This window comes from Panthera tigris, chromosome F2 (genome assembly GCF_018350195.1).
Source record: "Panthera tigris isolate Pti1 chromosome F2, P.tigris_Pti1_mat1.1, whole genome shotgun sequence".
Taxonomy (NCBI): Eukaryota; Metazoa; Chordata; class Mammalia; order Carnivora; family Felidae; genus Panthera; species Panthera tigris.
The window spans coordinates 79371815-79396061 of record NC_056676.1 but is presented as its reverse complement, the minus strand read 5'-3'; the positions used below and the strand labels follow the sequence as shown (position 1 = coordinate 79396061).

Here is a 24247-nt window from a genome sequence, read left to right as displayed (position 1 = left end):
AGTAGCTTGGTGGCAGTCTGTGTCTGGGATTTGGGGAAGCAGAGCGGATGACCAGTGGTTGTACCGTACGACCCAGCCGTGGCGGTCCTGGGTGTCCCCTCAAGACCGAGAAAGCACGTGTGCACACAGACACTTGGCCACCGGTGGTCACAGCCGCATTGGGTGTAACGGCCCTGAGACGGGACCAGCACAAGTGGCCATGGACAGATGAATGGATGAAGAAGACGCGGGGCATCCTACCTGGATGACTCTCTCTTCCTCATCCCTTCCTGCTTTCCTTTTCCCTGCCGTCCTTCCTTCCTCGTGGCTAACTTGTGCTCATCCTTCACGTTTCAGTGTAGACACCACGTTTATACTTTCCTATGAAGCCTTTCCTGGGCCCCCAAGGCCATCTTGGGTTCCTCTGCGGTGTCCCCACTGGCGGATGTAACTTGCCTACAGGAGCACTTTGGACCCACTCTGTGCCTATTGCTTGTCTAATGGACAGACTGCCCGCTGGGGCTGCAGGGTCTCTTAACCGGCCGTTTCTCGCCCCTGGCACCTCGTGGCGTGCATTGGCGTGCACGTGTTCTTGAGTGCACGAATAACACACGTTTTCCTCTTTTCAAAAATAACTATTGAGATTGAAATCACGGACCACACAATCACACTTTCGTATGCTCACAGATATGTGCACCTCCATCACAGTCATTTGTAAACATTTTTATCACCTCAGAGAGAACCCTGTCCCCTGTAGCCGGCTAGGGGCACGTGTTGGCGCTCATGTCGTGTTGAATGCATTCATCGTAAGTACTTTGGTTTGCTTGCTTTCTTTTCCTGGCCCACTCTTGCTGTTCCTGGCAATGCCGTGGTGAACATCTTCAGGTCTTTGGCTTTTTTAGCAGGAGGGAGATTTTATCCAGAGAGGGCTCACTGGATCAGTCATTTTGGACGTTTTTATTGCTGTGGAAGCATATTGCCAAATTGCCTCTGGAAGCTTGGTTCTGATTATACTGCTGGCAGTGTGCTGCCGATTCAGTACGTACAGGGTGCTGCCTTGGTGTTTTAATTTGTATTTTCTTGGTAACTTGCAAGGCTGAGTATTTTTCCTGTGTGTCTGTATGCTAATTGTATGGCTTTCACATGAAATCCTTCCAGTGTTCTCATCACCTTCCTGTGTCTTGCCTCATTCGAGTCTCATTGGTGGGGTTGGGAGGCAGGTAGGGTCCCAGCCCCCGGCCTGTCGAGGTTGCTGACGTTGTGAGATGCCGAGTAGTTCACCCAGAGACTCCCAGTTATTCAGGGTAGGCAGACTCTAGAAGGGGGCTTTTAGCCCTCGTCAGAGGACATATGCACAGCTAACTATAAAATCTGTCCCGTGCCATAATAGACCTGGATGGTGCCCGGCAGCATAAAGGGGTTGGGATGCCTCCTACAAGTGTTTCACTGGACTAAAGCTGAAAGTGTCAGGAAAGTGTCTTAAACATTTTTATGGTGGTCTCCCCAGCAGACCTTGACATTGGAAACAGAGATGCCACCTGTGTCCCTGAGCAGATCTGTCTCCCCTCCCTTCTTGCTCTCCTGGCCCCTTCCACTGTGGCCGCCAGGACTTAGGCTCTGTTGTGGCAGATGCCCTGTTTCGGCTCAGCCTTCTTTCCTTCCTGAATGGTCCGTTAGCCGTCTCCTATTAAGCTGGTGGCTCTTGAGCGTGGGGGTTTGGAAACGTGTGGGCGTGTCCTGGATGTGACTGTGGTCACGTGTGTCATCTGCACTCAGTCGCCGGGAACAAGGAGCCCTGGGCAGGGGTGAAGCCAGCCGTGCATTCAGGGCGCCAGCAGCACCCTGGGAAACTGCTCTCCCCTGAGGGCCCTGCTTCTCCTATAGCTCGAGTCCTCGCGGCCTAGAGCTGGGGTGTAGCCCTTTCCTGTTGCTGCTTCTGGACCCATCACCCCTGCCTTGGCTTTCGTTGGGGTCATTTTCTTTCTTTTTTTTTGAAAAAAAATTTTTTTTTTAAATTCTTGAGACAGGGAGAGACAGAGAATGAGCATGGGAGGGGCAGATAGAGAGGGAGACACAGAATCTGAAGCAGGCTCCAGGCTCTGAGCTGTCAGCACAGAGCCCGACGCGGGGCTCGAACTCCCGGACCGTGAGGTCGTGACCTGAGCGGAAGTCGGAGGCTCAACCGACTGAGCCCCCCGGGCGCCCCAGTTGGGGTCATCTTCAAACAGCCCGATCGTCCTCCTCACTTTTTGATACCTTCACCTGCTGGCCTGCCCTCCCCCGCAGCAGCTCCGCTGTCTCTGTTCTCCGTGACCTGAGTGTCCCTGGGCAGGGTCCGCTCAGCACTCTCTTGCTCTTGTCCATGGGTGCTTTCTCCTGGCGGATGTCAGCAGGATTCTGTCCGTGTGCGCGGCTCTCTCCTGTCCCTGGTGCCGAGCTCTGCACCCCGGATGGCCTGCCCCTCCGTACCCTGCTCGGCCAGACGCTGAGGCCAGAAACCGGGAAGGCAGTCCTGACTCTTTCTCTTTCCTGTCAGACCCTCCTCTGAGTCCTGTCAGCAGGTCCTCAGGGTCTCACCTCCTCAGTAGGCCCCTGATGTGGCCACTTGTCCCCACCTGTGTCCTTATAGGCACAGGGGAAACCACTGCGAGGTCTCAGCTGCCCCTTCGGCCGCCTGGGGTCTCCCTGGCCTGGAGCCCTGCACCTGCTGTCACGTTCGTTGCTTTTCTGCTTCAGACTGTCCATGGGCTCCCGTCACGTTGAAGAGTCGACTGGCCCCACATCGTTCCCTCCTTAGCCCCCCAGACCGGCCTCCCTCCATCCGCTGCTCAGCTTCAGGCCTTGTTGCTTTTGTCTCTGTCCTCCCAGGAAGCTTGTTTCCACCCTGTCTCTGGACCGTGTACTTGGGTCTTTCTGCTTGAATCGTCTCCCCACGATGTTCGTGCGACTGCCTTCTCTGTGTTCCTCGGCTCTGAGTTCATGTGCCCTGTTCGCCGTCTGCCTCGTGGCACCCTTATCTCTTTGCCCCTTCGTGGCTAGTCGCCCTCCTGGCCGGAACACGAGCGTGCTGGGGGAAGGCTCCGTGTCCTGGGCACGCTGCCACCTAGGACCGTGTGGGGCAGGTGCCGCTCAGTGTTTGTTCACTCACCGTCCAACGAGGGAAGTTGTCCAGTTTCCCTCCACCTCCTCTTCCCCTTTTATGAAGTGGGCACCCAAGCCCGCTTCTTGTGGAACCGTGAGGATTAAGACCCATCATCCCTCCTCCATCTGCCTTGCGGCTGGAGGCTCCCGAGGCCGAGTCCCTCCTCTCCTGTGCATCACTCAGCTGTGTGTGGATTCGGGTACTTGGTGCAGATAACACTTAGCCCTCGGGGGAAATACTCACATGTCAAAAGAAAATGTTGCTGAGCCAACCGTTAGCTCAGAATGTGCAGGACCAGTTCCAGGGCCCCAGTCTGGAGCCAGGACCCAGGACTCAGGAGTCTGTGTTTCACCGGGACTCCTGGGAGGCCAGAAGAGCTGGTGTGCTCCAGGGGCTGAGAAATGGCCTTTGAGAAGCAGTGGGGTATTTTTCACGGAGTCCTCGTCACTAATTCCTGAAAACCAGCATCATTCTCTTGCCTTCCTTAGTCATCATTTCTTTGGTTAGGAAGTGAAATACACAGGCTCGCTGTCCTCAGAGGGGGCCTCTGGTGTCCCTGCTCCGTGGGAGCCAGTTTTCCCAGATCACACTTGTGGCTTGACATCCGGTGAGATTTCTTGTAGAAAAAGTCATGCAAAACTACACAATGGCGTTACATTTATAGATTTGGCAAAATGCTTTCATTGAGAGGAGAGCCTGAGGTCGACGTGAAGCGGAGTTGTCAAGGCCGAGTGTCTGTCGGCAAAACCTTCCTCTGTGAGGGAGTCGGGAGGGCAGGCTCAGGACTGCGCGGTGTCACGCGGGACGAGGCGCGTACGGACAAGCCCACCTCCGTGTCCCCAGCCCCATGCTTTCTCGCCTGCCGCAATTGTAGACTTTTTGTGAATTATAGTTTTTGGTGACCTTTTGTACTTGAGGGTATGTTAATATGTCTCGTTGACATTTTTTGAATTTAAGTAAATTGTGAGATGGTATCGAAATCAGGGGCGCCTGGGTGGCTCAGCCGGTTAAGCGTCCGACTTCGGCTCAGGTCATGATCTCGCGGTCCGTGAGTTTGAGCCCCGCGTCGGGCTCTGTGCTGACAACTCGGAGCCTGGAGCCTGCTTCCGATACTGTCTCTCCCTCTCTCACTGCCCCTCCACTGCTCACTCTCTGCCTCTCTCTCTTTCTCTCCCAAAAATAAACATTAAAAAAAAAAAAAGAAAATAAGAATACATCATTTTACTAGATTTTGGTATCAGAGATTATGGAAAAAATAACATCGAGAGTCTCCTATAATGGGGACTAACGGATGAAAACCCAGGGTTTGGGTTTTAAACTCCACATGTTGTAACTATTCCCATTAGGAAACATACAGTCTTCAGATTTAAGTTTTACCTCCCAGCTTTGTGTAGCAAGGCATCAGGAACTGCGATACGAACTCTGCCCAGAAATGAAGGCCACAATTTTTAAATTGTCAAGGTAATGTGTATTATTTGGCTTCACGTTTTCCATTCCTGTCGTGCTTTTTACCCCTCGTAGGTTTTTTTCCAGATGGCACCTGTGGTTTCTTCGGAGGTTTTGATTGAGGTGGCTTTCATTTTTCACTTGGGTGGGGAGAAGGGAGGATAAACGTATGAACCCTTATGTGGGAGCTCCTCCACAAAGGGTATGATTTGTTTCCCCTGCGGTTTATACAGTCCCTTTTGTTTGTTTGGAAACAGACAGAAGGGGCTGAACCCAAACGGGGCAGAAGTGAAGGGAAGCTTTTGACTTCTTGTAGTTGTGTTTGAAGAGATAAATACTGTGTAACACAACATAATAAGTACCTGCTAGCTAAACGCGTTCTCGGTGGAGAAACCACACATGTAACATAATGAGCAGAAAAACTCTCAGTGTGTCAAAATCCCAAATGTATTAGCGGACTTAGTAGTTATGGGAAAATACTAATTTGCCAAGTTTTACATGAACCAGAATAGAACACCCTGGGGTGGTATCACGAGGGGCCCTTTGCGCGTAGCCTCGACAGGACTCCGTGGGCCACATGGGGCGCGCTGTCGGCCGTGGGGTGCGGTCTTGCTGTCCTGTTACTTGCCCACCGTCTTACAAAGTGTCTGCGTGCCATTGCCCAGGCCAGATGTGGCCGTTTCTGGTCTAGAATATGGCGGTACCTCCCAGGGGATGTCCTTGTCTCCCGGGACCCCTTTCTCGCCTACCGGCCCCCCAGACTCTCAGGTGGTCTTCCCATGGCACGTTTTTATGCAAAGCAGTCCTCTGCTCAGCACGCGCGCAAGGCTTCCCATTGCTACAGAAATAGAGTTCAAGTCCCTAGTGTGTTTGGCGGTGTGCTTTTCAGTGTGGCCCAGCCCGTGGCTGCTGCGTGGACGAGGCCTAGCTGCTGTCCCCGGAACAGAGCCTCCTTGCTCACGTGTGAGCTTCCTCTTTGGGGTTTCTACTGCCCGGAACGCAGCACCGACCTCCCCCACCCCTGACGGCTCTCCGTGACACCTTCAGGCAGCAGGAAAAGTCTTTCTCCTCCGTGTCCCCCACACTTCTGCAACCGTGCTTGTCACTTGCACGCTAACGGCAGGACTTCCTGTCTGTGGACTGTGTGCACTGAGGCCGGCAGGTGGGGTTGAGGCCTCTTTTTCCTCAAACCCCAGCCCAGCACGAAATCTGGCTCAGGGGGGGCTCCATAGGTGCTTGTTAAGAATTGCCCCGTTTTCCCTGACACCGTTCATGGGTAGGTCGCGGGAGGATCATGCTTTCCTTCTGTGCTGCTGGGAGGGTTAGAGACAGTGTCTGTGAAGAGCCTAAAACGTAGTATGTGCTCAATAAACTGTCATTGTCACTGATGGTTTGCTTCTGACTTGCCGAGGTGTTTCCACACACGTTGCACACGCAGTTCCTGGAGTGAGGGATCGAGGCAGGACGTCGTGGGCATCAGGGAGGATGGCTCACCTGCTGTCATTGCAACAGTGGCCTTCAGACTTTCTTGGCCGTGACCCAGCTTAGGAAGTACATTGTGTACTCAAACCCGTATGTTTCATGAAGCAACATCGATTATGTGTGATGTCCCGTCTCAGCCAGCTCAGCTGCTGGAACGAGATACCAGACAGGGTGGTTTAAACAACAGAGGCCGATTTTCTCACAGTTTTGGAGGCTGGAAGTCCAAGATGGAGGTGCTGGCAGGTTTATTCTGAGGCCTTTCTCGTCAGCTTGCGGACCGCATCCTCTCCCTTTGCCCTCACGGGGTCACCCTCTGTACGAGTCTGCTCTAATCTCCTCCCTTTAGGACTGTAGTCAGATTGGACTGGGGTCCCCCTGTGACCTCGCTTTGCCATAATGACCTCTGTAAAGGCCCTGTCTCCAAATTCAGTCATATTCGTGGTGTCCTACTGGGCATGAGCACTTCAGTGTATGATTTTGCAGGGGACACACTTCTGCCTGGAATGTGAACTCTGGTCTATCCTGTCCCCTCCCCTGGGATGCTAGTCACTGCCCTCTAAGCTGATTTTTATGAACCACAGAGAAGTCAAAATTTGCCTTAAGTTACAGCACTTTCCTTTTAGAGCTGGCGGTGGAATTGAAATGGAGGGGACTCGTTTGAAATGGGTCTCCTGCACACTCCCAGTGTCTCTTACGACCAGTGGTCCATACGTGTCCGTGTCTCCTCCCTGTGTAGCATGTGCACAGAATAAAGTTGATTGGCTCACGCAGCCGTTGTATCTCCCTGGTGTCCTGGGACATTGACTTAAGAGAGAGGAAAGAGGCATTTGTGCACGCTTCTCTGTGCATCTTTTTTTTTGTTTTTTTTTAAGAGATTGAGTTGAATTCAAATTGATATTGACAAGGCATCTTCTAAGTGGCAGGGATCTATTTTGGGGCCAGAAATGGCATGTCCCTTAGTAAAAGGCAGAGGCCTTCTTCAGGCTGTTCAGGTTTTATCTCTTCTCTGGGTGATTATCTGGACAGGTGACTCCCCCTTTGCAGGCAGGGGAGGAGAGCCTGTATGCAGTCCGGACAACACCCAAACCGCAGCGCAGAGTGCCAGCCCGTTTTCTCTGCGTGAACAGCACCGGGGGTCTGTGTCATGTGGTAGGTCGAACGGTCTGCAGAGGCAGGGGGTTTGGACGGTGCTGGAAGAAGAGAGCGTCACAAGGCTGCTGACTGAGCCTGGCCGACTGCCCGCACCCGCCTGTCACGGCACATCGTTCCGTCGTCGTGAAGGCGAGTTCCCGCTCAGTGTCCGCAGGTGCTCCCGACCTTCCAGCCCTGTTTTATGTACTTCCGGGGATGATGTCAGTGAACCTGGGAAGATGCGAAGGTCCAGGGGCTTATTTGTGTCGGACGTCAAGGCTCTGCTCTCTGTGCGGCTCATGGCAGTGGGGTAAGAGAGCGTCCCAGAGTGGCGCCCAAGGCAGTGTTGGTGCAGCTGGCCGTGGATTTAGGTAAAGTGACAGAAAGAGCCGGCGGTGCTGGAGCGGGAAACAGGAGGGCACCGCCTGCGGGCGGCTTTCGGGCTCCCGGAGGCTGGAATGTCGCGGTGAGCCTGCAGGGGCAGGGTCCTGTGGCCGGGCCACGCGTGGTACGGGAGGGAGCGTCCCGAGCGGGGTGGTTTCTCGGCCCCTCGCAGAGCCCGCTGCCTCCTCAGCAGCGGACGGACGCCCCGCGCCCCGTACCCAGCCCAGCGCCTGGCTCACCGCGGGGACGCGGGCCACGATCCCGTTGGTTCCGTGCCTCAGGCCCCCTGTGGCTTTAGCGAGTCGAGTTCACAGCGTCACCAGCAGTACCCTGGGCGTGGACGCTGCCCGGGGCCCGGTGCTCACGGCCTCGCACGGGGCGCCCGAGCAGCCCACCCGCGGGCGCTGGCGAGGCGGGCGCTGGCAGGGCCGTGTGGCCGAGGCGGGGGGCCCTGCGGTGCGCGCGTGGGGCTCGGACCCGTGGCCTCCCCTCGGGTTTGTTTGCGCCTTTCTGGTGGCCTCATTCTCCGTGTGAGCGCCCGGCCCACCTGCCCCCGCCCTGCCCGTCTGAGGCCTGACCGGCCTCCCCCTCCCGGCCGCCCCCTCCTTCTTCCCGCTCTTCCTGCTGCGGCTTTTCCCAAGCGCGGCGCCCTCAGGGCGCAGAGAACCCGGACCTGCTCTGCCTTCACGGAGGTTTCTGGGTCCCGAGAGGGTCCTGACGGCGCTGGGTGTCGCACGCTGGGCCCCGGGAAGGTCCCTGCACGTGCCCTGACACGCGTGGGCCGCTTGAGCCTCGCGGTCCTTACGCTTGCTTTGAGGAGAGGAGATGAGGTCAGAGGTCGGAGGTCAGCTAGCCTGCAAAGCCTCCACTGTAGGGTCGGGAGGGAGGGGGCTGTGGCCCCAGGCTCTGGAGTCTGCGCTCCGGCCGCTGGCCCCGAGGGCCCCCTCCCCGACGAGCACTCCTTCCTCCGCTGAGTGTCCCCGCCCTGCCCTGATGAGGAGCCCGGCCACGTGCCACACCTTAGCTTGTCCCCGTGCAGAGTTCTCTGTCAGCTTGGGTACAAGTGTCATTTGTTGGAAAGACAAGGATTGGAGGAGAGAGACGACGTCAGATTGCGTTTATTCAGCGGCTTCGTTTTATCCCCAGCTCATTGCTTTGCTCCTCAACCCAGAGAACACGCGTTAGAACTTCCTCGTCATCGGGGCGCCTGGGTGGCTCAGTCGGTTGAGTCTCCGACTTCGGCTCAGGTCACGATCTCGCGGTCCGTGGGTTCGAGCCCCGCGTCAGGCTCTGGACTGATGGCTCAGAGCCTGGAGCCTGCTTCCGATTCTGTGTCTCCCTCTCTCTCTGCCCCTCCCCCGTTCATGCTCTGTCTCTCTCTGTCTCAAGGATAAATAAACGTTAAAAATTAAAAAAAAAAAAAAAAAAAAAAAAAGAACTTCCTCGTCATCCGCATCACAGTGGGCTGGACCCTGGCCCGGGGAAAGCACTCTCCTGGACCTCCCTCCCAGTTGTGTCACGGGGTGAGGGAGGGTGGGAAGGAAGAGCAGTTGTGTATTTTCCCGATGTTTCCGTGGTCCTCACTTTGACGTGGCCTCTGTGTTGCTCACACATGGGCGTGGCGGACGCGGGCTCCCCGGGACCACAGCTGCATCTGGAAACGTGACAGATCTCTGTAGAGGGAAATCTCTTGTTACACTGCAACTTGTGATCATGTGTGGTAAAGTCAGAAAGGTTTTTTACGTCGGGGACGTGCCACGGAAGTATGTTTATGCCACTCACATCCTTCTCCCTGGGGGAGAAACCAGAGCAGCTGGAAGGAAAGTTCTGGTTTTGAAAAATTACAAGATTAGTATTATGTAGAAGTAATTCTTTGAGTATTGAAAAGCAAGGTTATTAACAACCAGAAATCACAAAGTAGGCCAGCGAGGGTGTAAATTTAAAATAGTCTCTGAAGACTTATGGTGTGGATTTAAGAGTTGAGCTCTTGGCTGAGGTGCCTCGGTGGCTCAGTCGGTGAAGCGTCCGATTTCGGCTCAGGTCGTGATCTCACAGCTCATGAGTTCGAGCCCTGCGTCGGGCTCTGTGCTGCCAGCTCGGAGCCTGGAGCCTGCTTCGGATTCTGTGTCTCCCTCTCTCCTTGCCCCTCCCCGGCTTGTGCTGTCTCTCTCTCAAAAATAAATAAATATTTAAAAAAATTAAAAACAAAGGAGTTAAGCTCTTGGTATATTTAAGATATAGTTTTATTATTATTTTTAATGTGTATTTATATTTGAGAGAGAGAAAGAAACAGATCACAAAAGGGAAAGGGGCAGAAAGAGAGGGAGACACAGAATCCGAAGCAGCCTCCAGGCTCCGAGCTGTCGGTACAGAGCCCGACGTGGTGCTTGAACCCACTAACCATGAGATACGTGAATATATGGGTTTTTTAAATATATATTTAGATCTTTTTTTAAATATTTATTTTTGAGGGAGAGAGAGAGAGAGACAGAACATGAGCAGGGAGGGGCATAGAGAGAGGGAGACACAGAATCCAAAACAGGCTCCAGGCTCTGAGCTGTCAGCACAGACCCCGACGTGGGGCTTGAACTCACAAACCATGAGATCATGACCTGAGCTGAAGTTGGATGCTTCACCGACTGAGTCACCCAGGCGCCCCTAAAATATACTTTTTAAAATAAAAATTTGCTCATATTTTAGGCTTATATTTCCTGTGTTTTGTTTTTTTTTAATGGAGGAACTGGTCCTTTATTCCAAAAAGACACTTGTCAATTTTCAGCATGAATACAGTTACACTGTTGGTTTCTTTCTCCCAGTCGGCGCCCGGAGAGAGCCCACCAAAGGAGAGTGTGTTGTAAGCCCAGAAGCTGCTGGATGTGCACCTATCAGACCTCACACAAATCTCACCAGAAGGGGAATTGGGCCGGGAAAGAAACTTTAAAAGACCAGCACATGTCAGCCCAGACTGTAGAGAGCTCTCAGCCCGACGGGGTGGCCAGGGTGCCCCAACCCTACAGAAGCGAAGTTTCAAAGTAGTATAAAATGTAAAACCAGTTTTGTACATAAGCTATTCAGGATTTCTCCAGTACTAGCTGATACAAAGCACAGTGAGACGGCACTTTCAGGGACAGCAGCTTCAGACCCAGAGAAGCGGGGGGTGACAGGTGTTTGTTTCATGCGGCTAAATCTAGTGGCAAACACATAATTCTCTTAATTTTCTTCTTTCTTTTACGGAGGCAGGAGAGCAGATAAGTGGTCACCTCCACATAAGGGGAACATGACCCATTCCGTGGGCGGTTGGGAAAGGGGTAAGGAAAGGGCAAGGATCTGGTCTCAGGTGGAGGTCTCACATCTTAACTTGGTCTCTTCTGATGAAAAAAAAAATCAAAAATAAAGTTGCTTACAGACGGCTGGGAGCCGAACCCTGAGCCACACTGTCTTGGCTGACTCCTCTGGGAATCTCCTTTCCGCACCCTGGCCCTCACTGAGGTGGGCCCCTGCCACTCTCCCCGCCACCGTGGGGAGACGCGGGTGTGCGTCAGCTGAAAAGTGACTTTCTGCACGTGAGGACTGAGGGCGGGGCAAGACTGCTGCTTCAGGACCGCGGCGTCATGAGGAATGTTTTGCAGGTGGTCGCTGCGTCAGCAACAAATAAGGCAGTTGCCAAGTGTGTTCCTCGCGGCATGTTTCTTTTTTTTTAAATTTTTAAAATTTTAAAATTTTTAAATTTTTAAAAAATGTTTGTTTATTTCTGAGGCAGAGAGAGACAGAGCATGAACGGGGGAGGGTCAGAGAGAGGGAGACACAGAATCTGAAGCAGGCTCCAGGCTCCGAGCTGTCAGCACAGAGCCCGACGCGGGGCTCGAACTCACGGACCGCGAAATCATGACCTGAGCCGAAGTCAGTCGCTCAACCGACTGAGCCACCCAGGCACCCCCTTCACGGCATGTTTCTAGAGACACTTGGTACCGCACTCGCACTCCCTTGAACGTTGTCCCCACCGGTGCTCAGCCTCAAGCCCACCCGGGGCCTCATGGGAGAGACAGAGGCGGGTCGGCAAAGAGACAAGAAGACGCAGGGGTGGCGTGGGAGGCGCACCAAAAGGAGACAACAGCCTTCCAGTTAAAGGCCAGCCCTGGGTTTCAAGGCCAGCTTGGGGCACCTTGGGGCAGGCTCAGAGTGGGGGGCCGGGGTGCTGTGCATCTCGCTCGGGTCAGGCAGAGGCTGGCCAGGCACCTTGTGAGCAGAGGTGCTGCCTCGTGGTGGGGGGTGGGGGGTCTTGGCTTCAGTCGTGGTGGTCTGCTCCTGCTTCGTCCCCAGTCTCTCAGCAAACTCAGCACGGGTCTCTGCCTCCTGGGGTTTATCCTCAAGAATCCTTGTTTCTTCCTCCGCTTGGCCCTCCTTCTGAGAGTACTTTCCTTCAGCAGCACTGAGGCCCTCCAGCTTCTGGTCCGCCAGTGTGGTCCACTCCCCCATCTCCCGGCGGCTCAGCTCACGCCTCTGTGCGTTCCGGGCCCCCCTCCGTCATCAGCAGCGCCCCCGCCGCCACTCCGTGCCTCTGGGCTGCCCCCTCTGCAGCCTAGCTTCTCGGAGTTGGATTTCCTAGAGTTCATCTTCATTGTTCTTTTTAATATATAGTTTTAATGTTTGTTTATTTTTGAGAGAGGTAGAGAGAGAGAGTGTGCATGCAAGCACGAGTGGGAGAGGGGCGGAGAGAGAGGGAGACACAGAATCCGAAGCAGGCTCCAGGCTCCTAGCTGTCAGCACAGAGTCCGATGTGGGGCCGGAACCCAGAACAGCGAGGTCATGACCTGAGCCAGTCGGACGCTCTTGTTTAAATAAGTTTATTTATTTTTGAGAGGGAGAGAGACAGAGAGAGAGAGAGATAGAGAGAGAAAGAGCATGAGCATGAGTAAGGGAGGGGCAGAAAGAGAGGGAGAGAGAGTCCTAAGCAGGTTCTGCACTGTCAGCCCGGAGCCCAACACAGGGCTCGAACTCATGAACTGTGAGATCATGAACGGAGCTGAAATCCAGAGTCTGATGCTTAACTGAGCCACCCACGTTTCCTTTCCTTCACCTTGTGAGGCTCGATTTTCAGTGCCCTTCATACGTCCCTCTTGCTCTCACGAGAGGCTTTCTTGGCTTCCGTGAGCTTTTGCAGGGCAGTGGCCGGGCCCTCCTGGGCACCCTCCAGCTCCCCTTCAACCGGCTGGGTCCCGGGGCTCGGGGAGGCCACCTCAGCTTGTCCTGCACCGAGGCCCTCCTTTCCCCTCCCTCCTGCAGGCGCTCGGCCCCCTCCTCTGTGCCAGCGGCCGCAGAACCACCCGGCCCCGGCTCGCTCTCAGCTTCCTGCCTCCTCTGCCTGGCACTGCAGCGGGTGCTCCTACAGTTGTACTTGCAGTCCTGACCTCTGAACTTTACGCGTGGAAACCGGACATGTCCCCTGAATTTCAAAGGGTCCTAATATCACCGTTGCCCCAGCTGAATTATCTTTTCCTCGAGGGTGTCACGGTTTTCTTCTTGGAGGCCTAAAACTTTTGGAGTCGTTCCCAAATTATCCTGCCCGGCCTATATCCTCTTTCCCTCCCCAGGCCCAAATTTTTATTTAAATTCTAGTTAATTAATGTATAGTACAGTATTGGTTTTAGGAGTAGAATTAAGCATTCATCCCTCACATACAAGGCCCAGGGCTCATCAGGACAAGTGGCCTCCTTAGTCCCCATCCCCCAGCTAGCCCATCGCCCACCTGCCTCCCCTCCAGCAACGCTCAGTTGGTTCTCTATCATTAAGAGTCTTTGATGATTTGCTCCCCTCCTCTTTTTCCTTCCATATGTTCATCCATTTTGCTTGTTAAATTCTGCATCCTGTATCCTCTTGTTTGGATAGGTCCTCTATCCGTTCTGATGCTTGAGTTTTTCTCATGTGGGATCCCTCTTCCCCCTTCCACTGTCCCAGCCACGGTTCAGACTTTCAAGAGCCAGTTCTTGGACTCCTATCCTGCTTCCTGGCTTTGCTCCTTCTGGTCCATTCTTCACACGGAAGCCAGAAGTATCTCCTTGAAATGCAAGCGAAATCGCATCCTTCTGTTCCCTGCGAGCGGCGGTGACGGCCCCTCTCTGTCTTAATAAAGTCTCAGCTCCTTCTCAAGGACGTTGGCAATTTGATCCAAACCATCTTTTTAACCTAATTTCATTTCACTTCCATGTGCTTAACCTGTATCTCCTATCTGCTGGACTTCTGTGTCGCTCTTTAAGCGTGTGGTGTGGCTTTCCGCGCTTCTCCTGTCGCAGTGAGCTCCGCCTCCTACAAACGGGAAAGTCAAACTCGCCCCCTCTTTACCTCCTCCTGGCCTTACCTACTTCAGAATTCAGGATCGTTTCCTTGTGTCCTGAGAGTAATTTTGCTCTGGCTCTCTTATGAGGTCACGCCCTCCTTGGGTCTTACTCACCTTTGATCTTTCCCCATTCTGGATAGTGCTTTACCTGGAAAGTAGTCAATACATGCGAAACCGAATTGATTTCTGTTGTCTTTTCCACGTTATTCGTTAGTATGTATTGATGGAGACTGAGGAGTTAGGGGATCTTGTTGTCCTCAAAGAGGAGGCCATCGGTTGAGGGTCTGAGGTACAGATCTTCCTCACGCAGGGCAGGTAGCTGGTATTTGTTGGTTAAATTTTTTTTTTTTAATGTTTATTATTTGAGAAGGAGACAGAGAGCAAGCAGGGGAGGGGCAGAGAGACAGGGAGACACAGAATTGGAAGCAGGCTCCGGGCTCCGAGCTGCCAGCACAGAACCCGATGCGGGGCTCGAACCCACAGACCGTGAGATCATGACCTGAGCCAAAGTCAGCCGCCTAACCGACTGAGCCACCCAGGCACCCCTGGTATTTGTTGGTTAAAGGAATGCTGAGTGAAGCATGAAATAGTTTCAGAAGAAGGGACATGGCTGAGCACAGCAGTTTGTCACGAGGGAGAGCCTGGGGGAGACGTGGAGGGAACACTCGGCCGGAGCAGGGCTTTCTGAGCTTCACTCTGCTCCTCTGTAAATCGGGGTGGCGGTGGCACCCCTCACGTAATCTCTTGGGGACAATTTAGTGAGACAACATTTGGAGTGCTTGGCCCAGTGCCTGGCGTATAGCAAGTCCTCCTTAAACGTCAGGCTGCCGTCGAGAACAGCGCGTGTGGGGGGACAGGCTGCGCACGCCCTCATAGTGAACTAGGAGCTCCGTCGCAACGCGGGTGCCTCGGCGCTGTCCACGGACATTTCAGGGTGCTGCGTTCTTCACGCGTGAGGAGTACCCCTGTACACAACCCCTGGCTTTTCTTTACCAAACGGTGTTGGAAATTCACTTCCAAGTATTTCTGAAATGTTTTTTATTGTACAACTAGTGTGTCCTTATTATACTTATTTTAGAGATCTTGGAAAAAAAACAGAAAAGAAAAAGTTATGCATAATCCTGCATGGGCAAACGCTGTTAACATTTCAGTGAATTTTTTTGTATTGTTTTCTATTCTTTTTAAATTGGATTTATCTTTAAAATTTTTTTAAATGTTTGTTTATTTATTTATTTATTTATTTGTTTATTTATTTTGTAATGTTTATTTATTTTTGAGAGAGACAGAGACAGAATGTGAGTGGGTTAGGGGCAGAGAGAGAGGGAGACACAGAATCCGAAGCAGGCTCCAGGCTCTGAGCTGTCGGCACAGAGCCCGACGCGGGGCTCGAACTCATGAGCTGTGAGATCATGACCTGAGCTGATGTCGGACGCTCAACCGACTGAGCCAGCAAGGTGCCCCAATGTTTATTTATTTTTGAGAGAGAGAGACAGAGCGTGAGCAGGGGAGGTGCAGAGAGAGAGGGAGACACAGAATCCGAAGCAGGCTCCAGGCTCCGAGCTGTCAGCACACAGCCTGACATGGGCCTCGAACTCACAGACGGTGAGATCATGACCTGAGCTGAACTTGGACGCCCAACCAACTGAGCCACCCAGGCGCCCCTGGATTTATCTTTAAATTGAATTTACTCTATAAATATGGTTTTGCATCCTGATTTTCCACATAACAGAGATCTTCCGTATTATCTCAGACTCTTTATAAATGTCATCGTTAATGATTATGTAACTTTGCACTGTTACTGTACCTTACCTTATCTGACTGTTAGTTCATAGTTGGATGTGCACATTCTTTCTAATTATTTATTAAGTCTTTATGCTTAGGAGAATTTCCCCTCGTGGGTGTTTTATTGAGGTCTCTAGAGATATTTAAATGTTTTCTAGGTAGTGCTTTAAATAGATGAGGATATAACGAGCGGGTGGCTTCACATAATTGCCTTTCATTTTGGTAGAACATGTTTACATACTTGAAAAGAACAAGGAAAAATGTTTCATCTCCTGGTCTACTTGAAGGGTCGCTTGTCAGAGACTCTGACCTGCCACCATGTAAATTAAGCGAGAAACAAGAAGGAAGTTATGCGGGCGGGAGGCGGCCTGTGTGGCTCACTGCGGGTTTGTCTAAGTCCGTCCCGTCAGTTAGGGAAGGGCTTGTTTTCTTGGTACACAAGGGCGTCTTCAGTGTCTGCTGTTTTGGCACATCGTTGGTCATCTTTCTAGTGGTGACCCTGGGGACTGTTTTGCCTTTTGGGGTTGGACCATCGTCCCGCCTGGATGTACACGTGGAATGAAGAAGAGTTGAGTTGGTTTTTCCTGCTATGTAAGATGCTTGACTTGCCGGACGTGTTGGATTGGCTGCTCCGAGACACCCGTGTTCTCCTCCGTTATTTTCACCTCCTGGGGCGGCTCGGGTGGGCCGTGCAACACAATGGAAAAAACAGTTTGAACTCAGAGCTCTGAGTTTGCATGTAATTTAGCCACTTCGTATCTGAATGCTTTAGGAAATTCCTTCTGAAGCCTCAGATTTCCTCTCTGTGAAATGGGCACAGTAATGCCCAAGGGAAGTCGCTCCATATGGTGGAAGAAGCCCTGGATTTGAGAAGCCTGGGCTTAAAGTCCCAGCCTTGCTCGTGAGCAGTGTGACCTTAGAAAAGCGGTATCTCGTCTTGGATGCTGCAGTGGGGTGGGTGATGGCGTTTCATCACTGGGTCAGTGTTAATATCTAGGGGTGAGACGGTGCAGGTGACGGCCCCTGACGGCGGGCTGCGCTCTCCCGCTGGCCGCCTGGACGTACTTGGCACGTTACTCCTGGCTTGGGGGCTGGCGCCACTTTCTCGGTCCCCACCAGGTCCCAAGTGGTTGTTGTTGGGTTCCTGCGCCTGCCACGGTCCCCTTCAATGGGGACACGTGACCCTGAACCTTCAGGAGTGACATTGGTTTTCTGTCTGCATCCTCATCGGCCTCTGTGTCGCATTCACCCCTGTTTCTCTTCTTGTGGAAACGCTCATCTTTTGGCTTCTTGCGTCTCAGTCCGAACTTCCAGGATGGTTTCCTTTCAAGCTGATTTCCTACTTTTTCCTTTTCTCCCTGCCCTTTGCCTCTGTGTTTCCCTGAGTGTCGTCATGGGGCCTCCGCTCTTCCGTGGCCTCCTTACGCTCTCCCCAGGAGGTGTTCTCTCTCTGCTGATGTTCCTGGTGCTCAGGACCCTACCTTCTTCCGGTCCACCGGCCTCGTCACCAGCCGGCCGTCCCTTGGGTCTCTTGGCCCCTCTGGGCAGCTCCTCCGTACTTCAGACGCGGTGCGTCTGAGCCCCGTGTTGGGATGTTGTGGTTGCTGGCCTCTGTTGTCCTGGGACGTCCCGCTCGGTGCCTCTGCCGTCCCCCCAGCCCCGTGGCCTTCGGCGCCAGCCTCGACACCCATCCGCGCCGTGTCCGCTCGCACGGCCGAGCCTCCTCCCTCACACCCTTAATAGGGAGACTAGTTGGAGTGTGGCGTCTTTGCTCGTGCCCACACGTCTCTGTGTTCCAGGGCCCACACCACACCTGGCACATGCCTTAGTTTCACTGACGTTTTTTCTTTAATCATGGTAAGATATACACGGCACAACGTTTACCGTGTTCACCATTTTTAGAGGTATAACTCTGTGGCATCGAGTGCGTGCACGCTGTTGTTTATCCATCACCGCTGCCCATTTCTAGGGTCTCCCCATCATCTCAAACCGAAGCTCTGTCCCCCTGAACAGTAGCTCCCTTTCCCAGCCCCTGGTACCTCCTGCTCGCCTCTCCCGTGCATGCATGAATGTGACGGCTCCAGGGCCCTCACAGCAGGGGGCTCATGCGCTAGTCGTCCTCACTCAGCACAATGTCCTCAAGGCTCATCCGTGTCATAGCAGGTGTCAGAGTCTCCGTCCTTTCTTAAGGCTGAATGACACTCCGTTTTCTCTATGACCACATTGTGTTTGTTCACGGGTGGACCCCTGGGCTCCTTCCACCTGTTGGCCGCCGTGAGCAGCGCTGCTGTGCACACGGCGTGCAGGTTATCGGTTTGAACCTCTGCCTTCACTGCTTCTGAGTATCCACCCAGGAGGGGCATTGGTGGCTCGTGTGGTGACTCCGTGGGACTGCCATACTGCGTTCCTCAGAGGCCGCCCCGCTTTGCCCTCTCCCACCAGCCGTACACGAGGGTCGTGCGGTTGTCTTTTGGGTCACCCTGTGACATTTCCTTTTATGACGAGAAGAGAAAACAAGTAAGGCACGTTTCCAAGTCGTTGTTAGTGACGTGTATGGCCACAGAGCGGGCTGGGCGGTGGGGCCCGCCCAGTTCGGCACGGCCTCTGTCTGCCCAGGTCCTGGTGCCAGGGAGCAGTTGCACTTTCTGAGAAACATGTCGTGTCCTTTCACATGGGCTGTGTCGGTAACACAGATGACGTTTTATCCCTGTCTTGTCTTTTTGTTTTGTTTTCAACTCATCTAGAAGCCAGGGGGGGCCGAGGAGGTCTACTTATTGGGAACCCCCTCAAAGATCTCAGCGTCATAATGCTGAAAGATCAATAGTACTGGTCTTAGGAGAGCAGTTCCAAGGTGAGCCGCGGTTTGTATTTTCTGTAAGTGAAGGTGTCAGAACCGATTCCGAAAGTGTACTTTCAAATCATCTCGTCTTGGGCCGCACCTCTGCTTTTTTCCTGTGTATCTTTTATTTTCTTCTTCCTTAGTATTTTTCTTTCATATTTGGAAGAAAAGACGTGCTCCTTTCTCTTCTCTCCTGTTCAGAACATCATACCTGATTTATGCAGACACGGGTGTCTGACATGATTATTTAGAAGGAGCACAAAGCGCCGAACTGTGAAATCAGGATGTGTTGGGTTTTGTGCCACTGTCATCTTTTGAAATGGCAAATGGCCTGTGACTTTTTCTGTGCTCAGAAGTTGGGGTGCTCATATTTTCTGCTTCTATAAGAAACAGTACAGTCAGGTGGCAGCTGGGCTTTCTTAAAAATGTTGTCTTTGCATGATTTCTTTAATTTCTGGGATGGAAAAATAACTCTCAAGGGTATTAGGTGCTCAAGCTTGAGTGAAATGAACCGTCGGGTCTTCTGGGCAAAGTTGGACAAGTTTATAGTGATGTTATGGGCTGCGTGTGTCTCCCTCCAAAGTCATAGGTTGAAACCCAAGCCCCCAGTATGATTGAACTGAAGGCAGGGTCTTTGGGAGGTAATCAGGCGTGCAGTAGGTCTTAAGGGTGGGACCCTTCTGGTGGGATTGATGCCCTCGGAGGAGGAGACACGTGCCCGGAGAGAAGGCCTTGCGAGGACACAGCGGGAGGGTGGGAGCTGCAGGCCGTCGAGTGGGCTCTCACCAGGGACTGAGTCTGTAGCATCCCGATCTGGGGCTTCCCAGCCTCCAGAGCTGTGAGCAGTATGTGTTTGTGGTGAGTCACCCACTTTATGCTATTTTGTTATGTCGGCCAGAGCAGACTAAGGCAGCTGAGTTTTAGTGGAATAAATTAAGGAGTTCTCACTTCCCTCTGACCAAATCCTACGCTTAGGACCACGCTCGGATTGGTCACGAGCTTCGTTCCAGCTGGGCGTGCGGAACACGGGTTCGAACCGCTGTGGCCGGGAGCCCTGCTGTTTGTGTTACCGCGACACTGGGGTGTCTGTGATCAGGCCTAATCTGGGGGACAGGAAGACGTCGTCACCTCGGATCCAAATTCCAAAATTCCAGCTCGGTGCCTCTCTTGAGCAGATCGTTTCACCTCCCCAGGCCCGTTGAATATTTTTGCTGCGACACATTGTCAAACAGAAAGGTACCAGGAATAATGAAGCGGTCCCATACACCAGATTCGATGCTTAGTAAGATTTTTATACATTTACTTCATTTCTCACTTGCTTTGTGTGCTGAATTACTTTTTAAAAACCCTAAGACATCATTTCAGTTCCCACCTTCAGTCCTTAGGATGCACTGCTTAAAAAAAGGACATTTCCTTATATACCCATGATATTTAATATCACACTTAAACATTAATAAATCATTTTGGTAGCATTTTATATTAATCCACAATCAGATCTCTCAGATCGTCACCAAGCTAATGTTTATCACTTTAAAAGGGGGATAATGATGCCTCCCACCCCTTTTTGGCAGGATTTTGTGGGAGGGGATGGCAAACGTATTTCGGATAAAAATTATTGAGGTTCTGCTCTGTACCAGGATCTCTTCCCTTACGGTTCTGTAGTCTGAGCGCCTGTTACAATACTTGGCATGCAGTAAGTGCTCAGTACGTGTAACTGGGAGTGGTGATTGCAGCTGTCCAGGTAGGGGCCGCTTAGTGCTGAAACAGTGCTGGTCTCCATTGACGGCAGGACCAAGTACAAACTAAGTGGACCCTGAGCGGCCCCACCGTTTCTCGCCTCTGAGCACCTCTCCTTTCCTTCCCTGCACGGAGGCCTTCCTTGTCTGCCTGGCAAACTTGGGTGCGTCCTCTGTTGCCAGCAGTGAGATCCCTGCAGCAAAGTCACAAGTCTCTGAGGTGTCCTGTCTCAGAGAGGGACGCACGTGTGAGGCGCGTGTGAAATGTTTGCCAGTCACCGCGTGGGAAAGCCAGCAGCCCCCTCCCACGGCAGCCAGTGTCATATTCTACGTTGCTGTTTCCACCTGGAGCCCCCGTGCCCCCTGCACCCTCAGCCCTTTGGGCTGAGTTTTCAGTCTTAGCCTGCTCCCTCTCACACGTGCCTCGGGCAGCTTCTCTGTTAGGTTTTGTTGTGCACATACAACTTATAATGATATATTGGGATTCATTCTGTGTCCTTAGTCTTTTTTCCCCCTCAGACATGGTTTCTTTAATGGCCATATGTCCTTATTCTTGTCATTCTTTCCCTGCAACGTAGCAAAACCTCCAAGTATTGTACTCATGGTGTTTGCTTCCAGAGACCTGTGCCCCTAGACAAAAGACCGAATGTTGCCTCTTCTTTATGAAGCCTTATCAGTAGAATCCGGTTTCGTGCGTGGTCTTCTCCCAGACTCTGGTCCTGCCTCTGTGAAATCACTTGTGAGGAATTGTAGTGTTTTATTTTGACATCATATTCTTTCTTTCTTTCTTTCTTTCTTTCTTTCTTTCTTTCTTTCTTTCTTTCTTTCTTTCTCTCTCTCTCTCTTTAATGTTTATTCATTTTTGAGAGAGAGAGAGAGAGAGAGAGAGAGCGCGCGCGCGCGCGCACAAGTGGGGGAGGGGCAGAGAGAGAGAGACGGAGACACAGAATCCGAAGCAGCTCCAGGCTCTGAGCTGTCAGTACAGAGCTCAACACAGGGCTCAGACTCACAGACCGTGAGATCAAGACCTGAGCTGAAGTCGATCGCTCAACACACTGAGCCACCCAGGCACCCCTTAGTTGCCAAATCTTAAAATTTAAAGTAAAGTCACTTAACAAAATCTCAACACTTAAAACATTTTGTAAGTGGTCCCTTTTGTCAAGGCCTAGAGAGACAGTAAGAATCTAGCAGTGATGAGTGCCCTTGGCTTCCAGACTCTGATTTCTAAGCACTGCTTCCCACTAGGATCCAAGGGCTTCTTGGAGAAATGGTTTGGTTCTAGGTCTGGGACTGAAAATGAGCTAGAAAGAGCAAGCTGTTGATGAATAATGAGGCCTTATCTAAAGGACACAGGAATCACTGTGACAGAGCTCCCAGTGGACAAAGATGGGACAACCTGAACATCAAAAAAAAGTGTGATGGCAATCAAGTGACATACCAAATGTATAAAAATCCACCAGTTCATAATGGTACTAAATCACATCTAACCCCCTGGACATCCCTGGAGGCAGTTGTCCACTCCAGTAAGTACAGGGAAAGGCTCAGCCATTCATCACCCCTCTCTTCTGTATCATTGGTGTTCTGGGATGGTTGATAAGGAACAAAATCCTTCCTCACAGACAGATTCTAGGTTTTAAGTACAGAGAACTTAAGAATTACAAAATCACCATTTTGTAATCCTTGATAAAATAACGAATCTGGGAAACAACGTAGGGCAGGTGCTCAAATCCACGAGGAGAGAGGTCAGTGGGACCTTCCCATCGGATGGACCTCACCAGCAATCGCACGCAAGCATTTACTCCGGAAACTCTACTGCAGTGACATGAAGTCTCTGGGTGGTGGGACGTGGTCCTAGTTCCTGTGCCCTGTGGAAGCTCCAGAAGGCACGGGCGCCCCGGACGTGAGCGCGGTGACAGAGGGCGCCCCGGATGTGAGCGTGGTGCAGAGGGGCTCCTGATGTAGTGCCGTGAGAGGGATGAGGGAGGAGAATTGGCCGATAGTCCTGTCAGGAGCCGGTGACACCCCCACGTCCCCTCCCTGGCTCCGGGGGGAGAGGCCTCCCCCCCAGCAGCTTATTAGCATGTCACCTGATGGGAAGTGAGGCGAGAGTTGATCTGCCTGGAGCCACCGCGCACAGCTGGCGGGGAGGGCCCCGTGCGCCTGGCTTCCGCAGAGCCCCGAGGACGCTCGCAGCCAGGCTCATCCCCCGCCTGGACAGCGAGCAGACGGAAAGGAGGGGCCGGAACGCACAGGCCGTGGCGTCCCCGGTGAGCCGGCCCTGCACGAGAAGCCGGCAGCCGCGACGCCTCCTGCTGGCACTCGCGCTGTGCACAGTGTCGGCGCGGAAAGGCCGATCCACAGCTAAGCCAAGGCGTGTGCTGCGGGCTTTTCCTGGATGACCCTGTAGGGGGCGTCAGGCTTCACGGGTACATTCATTTCCCTCTTCATTTCAGCAGGGTTTACTCAGAGGCCGTAATCCAACTTGATAAGACACCTAAGCCACGAGCCCCGTACCCAGCATTAGGCAAATGAGGTCATTTGCACACCATCGCCTGGAGCCCTTCAGGAGATTTATCAAGTATACATCGAAGATGATTTCCTTATTTAAAGAATTTTGTTCATCTTGCAGATAAACATTACAGTGTCACATCCAAAGTTAATTCTGGTTGCTTTCTTGCCCCCCTGTTTCCCGGAGAATGCTGCTTCGACACAGAAATGCCTGTGGCAGCAGCTTTTACCAGTTAAAATACGTGTCCTTGCCTCGATATTTGCTACTTATGGTCCCCAGTCCCGGAGGAGCACTATATCTGGTCTCTGGCAACCTTGTCCCCTTTCTCTCAGTGCAGCCGTGTGGCTGTGTGATGACCATCAGCTCTCACTGTCTCACTGCACTCAGTGCTCACATCTGCCACTCATTGCTTTCTTTTTTCTTTTTGAGAGAGAGAGAGAGAGAGAGACACAGACAGAGCGTGAGCAGGGCAGGGGCAGAGAGAGAGGGAGACACGGAATCCGAAACAGGCTCCAGGCTCTGAGCCGTCAGCCCAGAGCCCGACGCGGGGCTCGAACTCACAAACCGCGAGGTCATGACCTGAGCCGAAGTCGGACGCTTAACCGACTGGGCCACCCAGGCGCCCTGCCAGTCACTGCTTTTTAATGCTTTACCTCTTTCCATCCTGAGTAGTTTCTTCAGAGCAGAAGGTTGGCTCTGGTTGAATGCCTTCCCCTAAGGCGATCCCACCTTGGACCAGCGGGACCAAGCCATTCATCTGAAGCTGGGGTGACTCCTAGGTGTTGTGTCCCTCTGTCACCACTGTCCCCGTGCCCTCCACCTTTCCCTGCAGGCAGTGGCAGAGGAAATGGAAGCCAGGAGGAGTGAACTCCCTTTCCGCCTCCCTTAATCCTTCCAAAGGGATCAGTGAGAAGACCACTGGCTTAGGTCTGACACATCTTTGACAAGCCTTGGGCCTGGTTTGGTCTCAGCTTTTCCATTTGTAAAAAGAGCATTGTGATGCCTGCCTTCCTGAGTAATTACGCAGTTTGGGGTGTGTAACGTGCTCTTGGGCTCCGGGGTGTTACAAAGCCTGTGAGCATGTTGTGGACCGTTAGCCGGCATTCCCTGTATCCTGTTTTCCTCCCTCCCAGCCAAGGGGTGGGGGTGGGGTGGAGCAAAATAGTCTGGGTTTGTAATTATTCTCTTAAATATCTATTACACAGATGGATTGTAGACTCCTTGGGGAAAGGGCCTGGCATTTGGCTTGGTACCTAGTAATTTCTGGAAATATATATGTCAGGTAATAAAATATACTGATTCTCCAGTCCTGCCTGCCTACTGACTTTCTTGGAATTTGGTGAGGATTTATTCTCTTGGGAAATGAAGTCTTCTAGAAGACAGTAATTTAACTTCCTTTTTATCCATATGCCCCTGAATGGAGCCATTGCTGGTGATTATTTAAATGAAGTGAATAAAGCATCTGCTTTCTTTTGGTCTCTCG

At 52.5% G+C, this 24247-nt stretch overlaps 1 protein-coding gene across 3 annotated transcripts in view; it reads left to right on the top strand.

Moving 5' to 3' along the window:
• Positions 1-24247, top strand: part of TRAPPC9 (trafficking protein particle complex subunit 9) — a 578179-nt gene that overhangs the window by 92332 nt on the left and 461600 nt on the right. The gene's annotated exons all lie outside the window — the stretch shown is intronic.